Here is a 13,322-nt window from a genome sequence, read left to right on the forward strand (position 1 = left end):
ATCTTCCAGGAGTCACCAGTCAGGTGACCCGGTCCTTTTATTATAAACAGCACTGGCTGCAGTGCCACAGGAGTCCACAGTGTGGAGCTACAGACATTACATCCCCTTTCCCTTAACCTCGCCCGCCCCCTCAACCTCGCCCTCCCCCTCAACATCCCCCTTCCCCTCATCGCCTCCACCCCCTCCCATCTCCCCCTCCTCCTCCCCTCCCCCTCCCCTTCCCCTCCTCCTTCTCCTCCCCACCCCCTCCCCTTCCTTCCCTTATCCTTCTGTTGTATGAAAGGAGAGAAGGTTAGCACTCCCCTTGATAAGGATGGAAGAGGCCCTTAGTGGCCTTACAACACACAAATGGTTAAGGCATTGCCATCTTAGTGGCAGTATAATGTGGATAAATGTGAGGTTATCCACTTTGGGGGCAAAAACACGAAGACAGAATATTATCTGAATGGTGGCAGATTAGGAAAAGGGGAGGTGCAACGAGACCTGGGTATCATGGTTCATCAGTCATTGAAAGTCGGCATACAGGTACAGCAGGCGGTGAAGAAGGTAAATGACATGTTGGCCTTCATAGCTAGGGGATGTGAGTATAGGAGCAGGGAAGTCTTACTGCAGTTGTACAGGGCTTTGGTGAGGCCTCACCTGGAATATTGTGTTTAGTTTTGGTCTCCTAATCTGAGGAAGGACGTTCTTGCTATTGAGGGAGTGCAGCGAAGGTTCACCAGACTGATTCCCGGGATGGCTGGACTGACATATGAGGAGAGACTGGATCAACTGGGCATTTATACATTGGAGTTTAGAAGGATGAGAGGGGACCTCATAGAAACATACAAGATTCTGACGAGATGGGACAGGTTAGATGCGGGTAGATTGTTCCCGATGTTGGGGAAGTCCAGAACCAGGGGATACAGTCTTAGGATAAGGGGTAAGCCATTTAGGACTGAGATGAGGAGAAACTTCTTCACTCAGAGAGTTGTTAACCTGTGGAATTCCCTGCCGCAGAGAGTTATTGATGCCAGTTCATTGGATATTTTCAAGAGGGAGTTAGATATGGCCCTTAAGGCTAAGGGAATCAAGGGGTATGGAGAGGAAGCAGGAAAGGGGTATTGAGGGAATGATCAGCCATGATCTTATTGAATGGTGGTGCAGGCTCGAAGGGCCAAATGGCCTGCTCCTGCACCTATTTTCTATGTTTCTATGTTTCTCCTCCCCTTCCCCTCCTCCTACCTCTCCCCTTTCTCCTCCCCTTCCCTCCTTATCCCTCTCCCCCTCTTCCTCACCTCCCCCTTCACCTCTCTCTCTCTCTTTCTCTCTCACACACACACATACAGCTCTCACTCTCTTTCGCACACAACCTCACAACACACACAAGGGCCGAAAATCCGTGCAGCCAGAAAACTGGTGGTGTTAGGCCTTTTTTCCCCGATTAACGCCACAATGTTTGCGGTGGCCATTTGATCCAAATTCAGCTTTTTGACCCCAAAAGAGTGTTCTCGTCTTATTCACCTTTCAAAGCTGAAAGTTTAATCGGGGCATTATTCCCAGGAGAAATTAACCCTTAGGGTGATATGGTAGCTGCCATTGCAGCACAGGCGCGAGGGAACGAACGTATTGGTGCTGCTTTGGAGAGGATGGCCGCGACCCTGCAAGAGTCGACGGAGCGTCTAAGCGCTTCATATCTGGTGGCTTTCAGACGTGGCTGCTCTCATGCAGTCTCAGCTGGATGCCCCCCGAGAGTTCGGTTTTGCTTTCGCAGCTGGGTCCACCATGGGCCACGGGGAACCTTCCGGTGTGGCACCACAGCACCGACCTGAGCTCCCTCAGATTGTTGGTGGTGGTATTGTGCCACCCTGGTGAGTTACTCAGGCTCCTCGGGCCAGGATACGGATGATGCACTCACTCCGGCTCGCAGCATTCCTGGCCCCAGAAATTTGCTGGAATTCTTTGAAGATGTAATGAACAAGGTGGATAAAGGGGAACCAGTGGATGTGGTGTATTTGGACTTCCAGAAGGCATTTGACAAGGTGCCACATAAAAGGTTACTGCACAAGATAAAAGTTCACGGGGTTGGGGGTAATATATTAGCATGGAGAGAGGATTGGCTAACTAACAGAAAACAGAGTCGGGATAAATGGTTCATTCTCTGGTTGACAACCAGTAACTAGTGGGGTGCCGCAGGGATCAGTGCTGGGACCCCAACTATTTACAATCTATATAAATGACTTGGAAGAAAGGACCGAATGTAACATAGCCAAGTTTGCTGACGATACAAAGATGTGAGGAAAAACAATGTGTGAGGAGAACACAAAAAACCTGCAAAAGGACATAGACAGGCTAAGTGAGTGGGAAAAAAATTGGCAGATGGAGTATAATGTTGGAAAGTGTGAGGTCATGCAATTTGGCAGAAAAAAATCAAAGAGTAAGTTATTATTTAAATGGAGAAAGATTGCAAAGTGCCGCAGTACAGCGGAACCTGGGGGTACTTGTATATGAAACACAAAAGGATAGTAAGCAGGTAAAGCAAGTGATCAGGAAGGCCAATGGTATCTTGGCCTTTATTGCAAAGGGGATGGAGTATAAAAGCAGAGAAGTCTTGTTACAGCTATATAAGCTATTGGTGAGGCCACACCTGGAATACCTGGATATTGGTGAGGCCGCACCTGGAGTACTGCGTGCAGTTTTGGTCACCTTACTTAAGGAAGAATATACTAGCTTTGGAGGGGTTACAGAGACGATTCACTCGGCTGATTACGGAGATGAGGGGGTTACCTTATGATGATAGATTGAGTAGACTGGGTCTTTACTCGTTGGAGTTCAGAAGGATGAGGGGAGATCTTATAGAAACATTTAAAATAATGAAAGGGATAGACAAGATAGAGGCAGAGAGGTTGTTTCCACTGGTCGGGGAGACTAGAACTAGGGGGCACAGCCTCAAAATACGGGGGAGCCAATTTAAAACCGAGTTGAGAAGGAATTTCTTCTCCCAGAGGGTTGTGAATCTGTGGAATTCTCTGCCCAAGGAAGTAGTTGAGGCAAGCTCATTGAATGTATTCAAGTCACAGATAGATAGATTTTTAACCAATAAGGGATTTAAGGGTTATGGGGAGCTGGCGGGTAAGTGGAGCTGAGTCCACGGCCAGATCAGCCATGATCTTGTGAATGGCGGAGCAAGCTGGAGGGGCTAGATGGCCTACTCTTGTTCCTAATTCTTATGTTCTTATGTTCTTATGTTATCATCATAAGGTAACACCCTCATCTCCGGAATCAGCCTAGTGAATCGTCTCTGTACCCCCTCCAAAGCTAGTATATCCTTCCTTAAGTAAGGTGACCAAAACTGCACGCAGTACTCCAGGTGCGGCCTTACCAATACCCTGAACAGTTGCAGCAGGACCTTCTTGCTTTTGTACTCCATCCCTCTCGCAATGAAGGCCAACATTCCATTTGCCTTCCTGATTACCTGCTGCACCTGCAAACTAACTTTTTGGGATTCATGCACAAGGAACCCCAGGTCCCTCTGCACCGCAGCATGTTGTAATTTCTCCCCATTCAAATAATATTCCCTTTTACTGTTTTTTTTCCCAAGGTCGATGACCTCACATTTTCCGACATTGTATTCCATCTGCCAAACCTTAGCCCATTCACTTAACCTATCTAAATCTCTTTGCAGCCTCTCTGTGTCCTCTACACAACCCGCTTTCCCACTAATCTTTGTGTCATCTGCAAATTTTGTAACACTACACTCTATCCCCTGTTGAGTAGGTTGGAATTCAGAAGAATGAGAGGTGATCTTATCGAAACATATAAGATTATGAGGGGGCTTGACAAGGTGGATGCAGAGAGGATGTTTCCACTGATGGGGGAGACTAGAACTAGAGGGCACGATCTTAGAATAAGGGCTGCCCATTTAAAACAGAGATGAGGAGAAATTAATCTGTAGAATTCGCTGCCTCAGAGAACTGTGGAAGCTGGGACATTTAATAAATTTAAGACAGAAATAGACAGTTTCTTAAATGATAAGAGGTTAAGGGGAGCGGGCGGGGAAGTGGAGCTGAGTCCATGATCAGATCAGCCATGATCTTATTAAATGGCGGAGCAGGCTCGAGGGGCCATATGGCTTACTCCTGCTCTTATTTCTTATGTTCTTATTAACTGTCACTCCGCCAGTACCTCCACGCAAAGCCTCGCCCGAACCAAGTCAGATTGAACCCTCCCAGGGGTGAGTTGACCAGTCTCCAGCCGGCCCTTCCAGGCCCAAAGCTGCTCAAGGGCGTCCGAGAAGGACATCTGCAGCTTCCACACGGGGAACACAGCAGCCTTCCCAGACCCATGAGGCCGCCACAGGGGAGACACTGAGGTGAAGTTGCTGGTTAGGCACGCGTAAGATCATCATAGGCACTCCCTCAAAGTTGAGGAAGACTTGCTTCCACTCTAAAAGTGAGTTCTCAGGTGACTGTACAGTCCAATATGGGAATTACAATCTCTGTCACAGGTGGGACAGACACTGGTTGAAGGAAAGGGAGTGTGGGGAGTCTGGTTTGCCGCACGCTCCTTCCGCTGCCTGCACTTGTTTTCTGCATGCTCTCCGCGATGGGACTCGAGGTGCTCAGCGCCCTCCCAGATGCTCTTCCTCCACTTAGGCCAAGCATGGGCCAAGGACTCCCAGGTACCAGTGGGGATATTGCACTTTATAAGAACATAAGAAATAGGAGCAGGGGTAGGCCATTTGGCCCCTCGAGCCTGCTCCACCATTCAATAAGATCGTGGCTGATCTGATCATGGACTCAGCTCCACTTCCCTGCCCACTCCCCATAACCCTTCACTCCCTTATCACTCAAAAATCTGTCTATCTCCACCTTAAATATATTCAAAGACCCAGCACCCACAGCTTTTTGGGGCAGAGAATGCCACAGATTTACAACCTTCTGAAAGAAGAAATTCCTCATCTCCGTTTTAATTGGGCGGCCTCTTATTCTGAGAATATGTCCGCTAGTTTTAGTTTCCCCTATGAGTGGAAATATCCTCTCTGCATCCACCTTGTCGACCCCCCTCATTATAAACATAGAAACATAGAAAATAGGTGCAGGAGTAGGCCATTAGGCCCTTCGAGCCTGCACCACTAATCAATAAGATCATGGCTGATCATTCACCTCAGTACCCCTTTCCTGCTTTCTCTCCATACCCCTTGATCCCTTTAGCCATGAGGGCCACATCTAACTCCCTCTTGAATATATCTAACGAACTGGATTCAACAACTCTCTGCGGCAGAGAATTCCAGTGGTTAACAACTCTCTGAGTGAAGAAGTTTCTCCTCATCTCGGTCCTAAATGGCCTACCCCTTATCCTTAGACTGTGACCCCTGGTTCTGGACTTCCCCAACATCAGGAAAATTCTTCCTGCATCTAACTTGTCCAGTCCCGTCAGAATTTTATATGTTTCTATGAGATCCCCTCTCATCCTTCTAAGGGAGTGTGGGGGGCGGGGGAAGGGGGGGGGGGGGAGGAGGAGGGCCAGTCGATCCAGTCTCTCCTCATATGTCAGTCCCGCCATTCCGGGAATCAGTCTGGTGAACCTTCGCTGCACTCCCTCAATAGCAAGAACTCAACCAAAACTCAACACAATATTCCAGGTGGGGCCTCACCAAGGCCCTGTACAACTGCATTAAGACCTCCCTGCTCCTTTACTCAAATCCCCTAGCTATGAAGGCCAATATACCATTTGCCTGCTGTACCTGCATGCCAACTTTCAATGACTGATGTACCATGACACCCAGGTCTCGTTGCACCTTCCCTTTTCCTAATCTGCCGCCATTCAAATAATATTCTGCCTTCATGTTGTTGCCACCAAAGTGGATAAAGTGGATAAGAACATAAGTACATAAGAACATATTAAATAGGAACAGGAGTGGGCCATATGGCCCCTCGAGCCTGCTCTGCCATTCAATAAGATCGTGGCTGATCTGATCATGGACTCAACTCCACTTCCCTGCCCGCTCACCATAACCCCTTATCCTCTTATCGATTAAGAAACCATCTACTTCTGTCTTAAATTTATTCAATGTCCCAGCTTCCACAGCTCTCTGAGGCAGTGACTTCCACAGATTCACAACCCTCTGAGAGGAGAAATTTCTCCTCATCTCTGTTTTAAATGGGTGGCCCCTTATTCTAAGATCATGCCCTCTAGTTCGAGTCTCCCCCATCAGTGGAAAAATCCTCTCTGCATCCACCCTGTCAAGCCTCCTCATAATCTTATACGTCTCGATAAGATCACCTCTCATTCTTCTCAATTCTAATGAGTAGAGGTCCAACCTTCTCAACCTTCCCTCATAAGTCAACCCCCTCATCCCCGGAATCAACCTAGTGAACCTTCTCTGAACTGCCTCCAAAGCAAGTATATCCTTTCGTAAATATGGAAACCAAAACTGCACACAGTATTCCAGGTGTGGCCTGGAATACCTTATATAGCTGTAGCAAGACTTCCCTGCTTTTATACTCCATCCCCTTTGCAATAAAGGCCAAGATACAATTGGCCTTCCTGATCACTTGCTGTATCTGCATACTAACCTTTTGTGTTTCATGCACATGTACCCCCAGGTCCCGCTGTACTGCGGCACTTTGCAATCTTTCTCCATTTAAATAATAACTTGCTCTTTGATTTTTTTTCTGCCAAATTGCATGACCTCGCACTTTCCACATTATACTCCATTTGCCAAATTTTTCCCCACACACTTAGCCTGTTTGTGTCCTTTAGCAGATTTTTTGTGTCCTCCTCATTCATCTTATATGTTTTGATAAGATCACCTCTCATTCTTCTGAACTCCAATGTGTATAGGCCCAACTTACTAAATCTATCTTCATAAGTCAACCCCCTGATCTCCGGAATCAACCGAGTGAACCTTTTCTGAACAGCCTCCAATGCAAGTATATCCTTCCTTAAATACCCAGACTAAAACTGTACGCAGTACTCCAGGTGTGGTCTCACCAATACCCCGTACAGTTGTAGCAGGACTTCTTTGCTTTTATACTCTATCCCCCTTGCAATAAAGGACAACATTCTATTTGCCTTTCTGATTACTTGCTGTACCTGCATACTAACTTTTTGTGTTTCAAGCACAACGACCCCCAGGTCCCTCTGTACTGCAACAGTTTGCAATTTTTCTCCATTTATATTATAATTTGCTTTTTTATTATTTCTGCCAAAGTGGATAACCTCAAATTTTCCCACATTATGCTCCATCTGCCAAATTTTTACCCACTCACTTAGCCTGTCTGTGGGCTAGAACCTCCACTTTTGTGTCTATCGCTTAAAAATGGGTGTTATTTCCGGTGTGGGCGGTAAAAAAGTGTTTTCAGATAGCCGGCTTCTCGCCCATTCTCAAAGCACCTAGTTTCCATTTTTGAAAATGGACGTTACCGCGAGCGATATGAAACAGATGGTAGCGTTAAATTTTTTTGACCTTCTGCTGTAAAGTGTGGGCGTCCTTAGCAATGGCATGGCAACGCTCAATTCCCGTGATTCAGGACGTCAAGGGTCATCATAGAAACATAGAAACATAGAAAATAGGTGCAGGAGTAGGCCATTCGGCCCTTTGAGCCTGCACCGCCATTCAATGGCTGAACATGCAGCTTCAGTACCCCATTCCTGCTTTCTCGCCATACCCCTTGACATGCGCAACAGAGGAGACAGAGAAGAGGGAGCTCAGAGGGAGTGAAGGCATGTGTGGCTGTGGTGTGTGCTTGTCTGGCTGTTGTGGGAGGCACGAGGGAGATTCACCAGCAGCAAAAAGCCTACTAAGCAACAGGAACATAGTTGGCACCAAGTTTTTGTCCAACAAATAAGATGTAACATGGAAGGGTTGGAGGAGGTCCTGGAGCTGGTAGCCAGCAACACTGGTGGCAGAGGGCTCCCAGTGGTCCTGGAGCGCGGCACTGCACCCCAAGGTGCCGTACCCCCATTGCCAACCACACATGAGAGCCAGCAGCAACATCTTGCTTCTGGCTCAGAGCACGTTCCCACCTTGGGACGGTCCTCTCCCATATCCATCCAAGCAGCGTTTTGGCCATCACACCGCCCCCCCCGCCCGTCAATGAAGCATCGCCTGAGGAGCTCCTCGGCCAGGAGGCTTGGAGTCAGGAGAGGAAGAGGTAGAGGTGCGGAGGAGAAGCAGGGGGGTGGGGGGGTGGTGAGGGGTGGTTTGTACAGAAATACTGATGATTTCAGACTAATGCTCGGTGTAAATGTTTATTATTTAACAAAATCTTGTAGCGCATTGGCTGAGATAGCTGCACCATTACACACTGGTGATTCCTTAATATCAAAGGGTATAATTACACTTAACTTCAACTAACTTAAACTTTAACTGTCACCAAGGTGATGCCCACCATTGATGTATGACCTGCACACCCAGCAGTATGTCAGCCTTGTAAATAACACCAACGTTCTTTCAGGCAAAGCGATCATTGATGAGCTCCTGACGTAAGGCTCTTAGAAACATAGAAACATAGAAAATAGGTGCAGGAGCAGGCCATTCGGCCTTTCAAGCTTGCATCACCATTCAATAAGATCATGGCTGATCATGTACTTCAATATCTCATTCCTGCTTTCTCTCCATGCCCCTTGATCCCTTTAGCTGTAAGGGCCACATCTAACTCCCTTTTGAATATATCCAACGAACTGGCCTCAACAACTTTCTGTGGTAGAGAATTCCACATGTTCACAACTCTCTGAGTGAAGAAGTTTCTCCTCGTCTCAGTCCTAAATGGCTTATCCTTAGACTGTGATCCCTGGTTCTGGACTTCCCCAATTTCGGGAACATTCTTCCTGCATCTAACCTGTCCAGTCTCGTCAGAATTTTATATGTTTCTATGAGATCCCCTCTCATCCTTCTAAATTCCATTGAATATAAGCCTCATCAATCCAGTCTTTCTTCATATGTCAGTCCAGCCATCCTGGGAATCAGTCTGGTGAACCTTCACAGCACTCTCTCAATAGCAAGAATGTCCTTCCTCAGATTAGGAGACCAAAACTGTACACAATATTTAAGGTGTGGCCTCACCAAGGTCCTGTATAACTGCAGTAAGACCTCACTGCTCCTATACTCAAATCCTCTCACTATGAAGGCCAACATGCCATTTGCCTTCCTCACCACCTGCTGTACCTGTATGCCAACTTTCAATGACTGATGTACCATGACACCCAGGTCTCGTTGCACCTCCCCTTTTACTAATCTGCCACCATTCAGATAATAATCTGCCTTCCTGTTTTTACCACCAAAGTGGATAACCTCACATTTATCTACATTATACTGCATCTGCCATATATTTGCCCACTTACCTAACCTGTCCAAGTCACCCTGCAGCCTCTTAGCATCCTCCTCACAGCTCACACTGCCATCCAGCTTAGTGTCATCTGCAAACTTGGAGATATTACATTCAATTCCTTCGTCTAAATCATTAATATATATTGTAAATAGCTGGGGTCCCAGCACTGAACTTTGTGGTACCCCACTAGTCACTGCCTGCCATTCTGAAAAGTACCCGTTTATTCCTACACTTTGCTTCCTGTCTGCCAACCAGTTCTCTATCCACGTCAGTACATTACCCCCAATACCATGTGCTTTAATTTTGTACACTAATCTCTTGCATGGAACCTTGTCAAAAGCCTTTTGAAAGTCTAAATGCACCACATCCATTGGCTCCCCCTTGTCCACTCTACTAGTTACATCCTCAAAAAATTCTAGAAGATTTGTCAAGCATGATTTTCCTTTCATAAATCCATGCTGTCTTGGACCGATCCTGTCACTGCTTTCCAAATGCGCTGCTATCATATCTTTAATAATTGATTCCAACATTTTACCCACCACTGATTTCAGGCTAACTGGTCTATAATTCCCTGTTTTCTCTCTTCCCTCCTTTTTTAAAAAGTGGGGTTACATTAGCTACCCTCCAATCCATAGGAACTGATCCAGAGTCTTTAGAATGTTGGAAAATAACCACCAATGCATCCACTATTTCTAGGGCCACTTCATTAAGTACTCTGGGATGCAGACTATCAGGCCCTGGGGATTTATCAGCCTTCAATCCCATCAATTTCCCTAACACAATTTGCTGACTAATAAGGATTTCCTTCAGTTCCTCCTTCTCGTTAGACCCTCGGTCCCCTGGTATTTCCGGAAGGTTATTTGTGTCTTCCTCAGTGAAGACAGAACCAAAGTATTTGTTCAATTGGTCTGCCATTTCTTTGTTCCCCATTATAAATTTGCCTAATTCTGACTGTAAGGGACCCACATTTGTCTTCACTAATCTTTTTCTCTTCATGTATCTGTAGAAGCTTTTGCAGTCAATTTTTATGTTCCCTGCAAGCTTACTCTCATATTCTATTTTCCCTCTCCTAATTAAACCCTTAGTCCTCCTCTGCTGAATTCTAAATTTCTCCCAGTCCTCAGGTTTGCTGCTTTTTTTGGCTACTTTATATGCCTCTTCCTTGGATTTACACTATCCCTAATTTCCCTTGTAAGCCACGGTTGAGCCACCTTCCCCGTTTTATTTTTACGCCAGACAGGGATGTACAATTGTTGAAGTTCATCCATATGATCTTTAAATGTCTGCCATTGTCTATCCACCGTCCACCCTTTAAGTATCATTGGCCAGTCTATCCTAGCCAATATTCTTGCAGCTATCATGCCACCATGGGCCCTTTCATGCAGTCTACAGGGGGGTGCGGGGGCATGGCTTCAGCGTCAGCCTGATTGTCTGGGCCAATGTCAGCGTCCACCTTCTCGTCCTCCTCTTCCTCTGTCTGGTGAGGTGGACTGTCAGACTCATCGGCAAGTCTTGTCCCCTCCTGATAGCCAAGTTGTGCAGCATGGAGCACACCACCACAAATTGAGCTACCAGCTCAGGGTGATATTGGAGCTCACCTCCTGAGTGGTCCAGGCATCTAAAGTGCTGCTTCAGCACTCCAATGGTTTTCTCCACGATGTTGCCAGTTGCTCTGTGACTCTCGTTGTATCGCCTCACGGCTTCGATGTGTGTGTCACGCAGCGGGGTCATCAGCCAGCTGACGGGGCCATATCCTTTGTCACCAAGCATCCAGCATTGACCTTGTGGCTGATTGTTAAACAAGTCAGATACAGTGCTCTCACGCAGGATGTGAGCATCATGGATGCTGCCTGGAAATTGAGCATTCACTGCCAGTATAATTTGCTGGTTGTCATGTATTCAACCAGCATTGTAACCCATGTATAGTAAGGACCTATCAATGGCGATGAGAAACTGGGATTTAAACCATGCGAGCATGGCCACTAGCAGAACAGACGAGAGGTACTGTGTTAAGGAATGGTTGGGATGATAGGTCCTTACTATACATGGGTTACAATGCTGGTTGAATATATGACACTGGTGGTCGACAACGAGTTGGACATTGAGGGAGTGGAATCCCTTGCGGTTCCTGAAAACCTCTGCATCCTGAAAAGGTGCCCGCATCGCGAATTGCGTACAATCTATTGCTCCCTGCACCTTGAGGAAGTTTGCAATTCTGGAGAATCCTAGAGCCCTCTCACTCTGTGCCTCCCTGGTCACAGGGAAGCTGATCAAGTCCATCCTGCGTGCGTACAGGGCTTCAGTGACCTGTCCAATGCATCGATGTGTGGCATACTGAGAAAGTCCGCAAATGTCTCCAGCTGTGTCCTGAAAAGAACCCGAGGCGTAGAACGACAGTGCCGCGGTGACTTTGACCTCGACGGACAGTGCAGTTCTGATGGTCACAAACAAGGACTGTTCCGATGAAGACACCTAGTCAATTCCAATCGGTCACTGTATGTTCAAGATGTTTTTAGACATGTTTACATCAACTCCAATGACCTGCAGAGTACATCCGAACTCCCCCGAGGTTGAAGCACAGCAGCCTTTTAAAGGACACGACATGTGATGGAGAACATGGCGTCCATAACGCTGGGATTAGTTCCAGTTAGTTCCACTTTTTCTGGGTGTTTTTTTGGGCGAGCGATATTGTGGGCGATATGTGTGTGAGGTGGTGAAATTGACGCTGGGCGATCTCATGGCCGCTAGGTTCAGTTAATATGCTCTTTACGACAAAAAAAAGTGAGCGGGTGTTAATATTGAATCCCGGCGTTATCAGTGCGGAAATTAATGCTGGACGATATTATGGACATTGATTTCGCCCATTCTGACGAATCCACCCAAAAATAGTGGGCAGGCGGTAATATTTTTTCCCAGCGTTAAGCACATGGGGAAAGTAACGCTCGGTGATAAGTTTCCTAAAAATGCCCGTCAGTTTCCATTTTGTGCCAAAATGGGCGCTGTATGAGCATTATACGTAATTTCAGCGGTAAAATGGCGTTAAGTGGGCGTTAAGCATGCAAAAAAAGTGGAGGTTCTAGCCCATGATCCTTTTGCACATTTTTTGTGTCCGCCTCACAATATGCTTTCCCACCCATCTTTGTATCATCAGCCAATCTGGCTACATTACACTCGGTACCTTCATTAACATAGATTATAAATAGTTGAGGCCCCAGCACCGATCCCTGTAGTCACTGTTTGCCAACCGGAAAATGACCCATTTATCCCGACTCTGTATTCTGCTAGTTAGCCAATCCTCTAATCATGTTAATAAATTACCCCCAACCCGTGAACTTTTATCTTGTGCAGTAACCTCTTATGTGGCACCTTATCAATTGCCTTCTGGAAATCCAAATACACCACATCCACTGGTTCCCCCTTATCCACCCTGCTCGTTACATCCTCAAAGAACTCCAGCAACTTTATCAAACATGATTTCCCTTTCGTAAAACCATGCTGACTCTGCTTGATTGAATTATGCTTTTCCAAATGTCCCGCTACAGCGCCCTTAATAATGCACTCCATCATTTTCCCCAAAACAGATGTTAGGCTAACTGGTCTATAGTTTCCTCCTTTCTATCTGCCTCCTTTTTTAAATAGGGGCATTACATTTGCAGTTTTCCAATCCACTGGGAATGCCCCAGAATCCAGAGAATTTTGGTAGATTACAACCAATGCATCCACTATCTCTGCAGCCTCTTCATCTCTTCATTTAAGATCCTAGGATGCAAGCAATCAGGTTCAGGGGACTTGTTCACCTTTAGCCCCATTATTTTACTGAGTACTGCTTCTTTAGTGATAGTGATTGTATAAAGTTCCTCCCACCCCATAGCCCCTTGATTATCCACTATTGGGATGTTTTTAGTGTCTTCTACCAAGAGATACCACGTTACCCGGGTGTGAGATACTGTGTTCCCCTGTGTGATACTGTGTTGCCCGGGTGTGTGATATCGTATTATCCGGGTGTGT

The 13,322-nt window shown here is 46.6% G+C and overlaps 1 non-coding gene across 1 annotated transcript; it reads left to right on the forward strand.

Annotated features, from left to right (window-relative positions):
- The first annotated feature begins 269 nt into the window (after positions 1 to 269).
- LOC139266495 (U6atac minor spliceosomal RNA) lies at positions 270 to 394 on the forward strand. The gene has a single exon (XR_011593738.1). It is a non-coding gene; the product is annotated as a U6atac minor spliceosomal RNA (small nuclear RNA).
- Positions 395 to 13,322: the final 12,928 nt, after the last annotated feature.

The sequence above is a fragment of the Pristiophorus japonicus genome, chromosome 6 (assembly GCF_044704955.1).
Source record: "Pristiophorus japonicus isolate sPriJap1 chromosome 6, sPriJap1.hap1, whole genome shotgun sequence".
Taxonomy (NCBI): Eukaryota; Metazoa; Chordata; class Chondrichthyes; family Pristiophoridae; genus Pristiophorus; species Pristiophorus japonicus.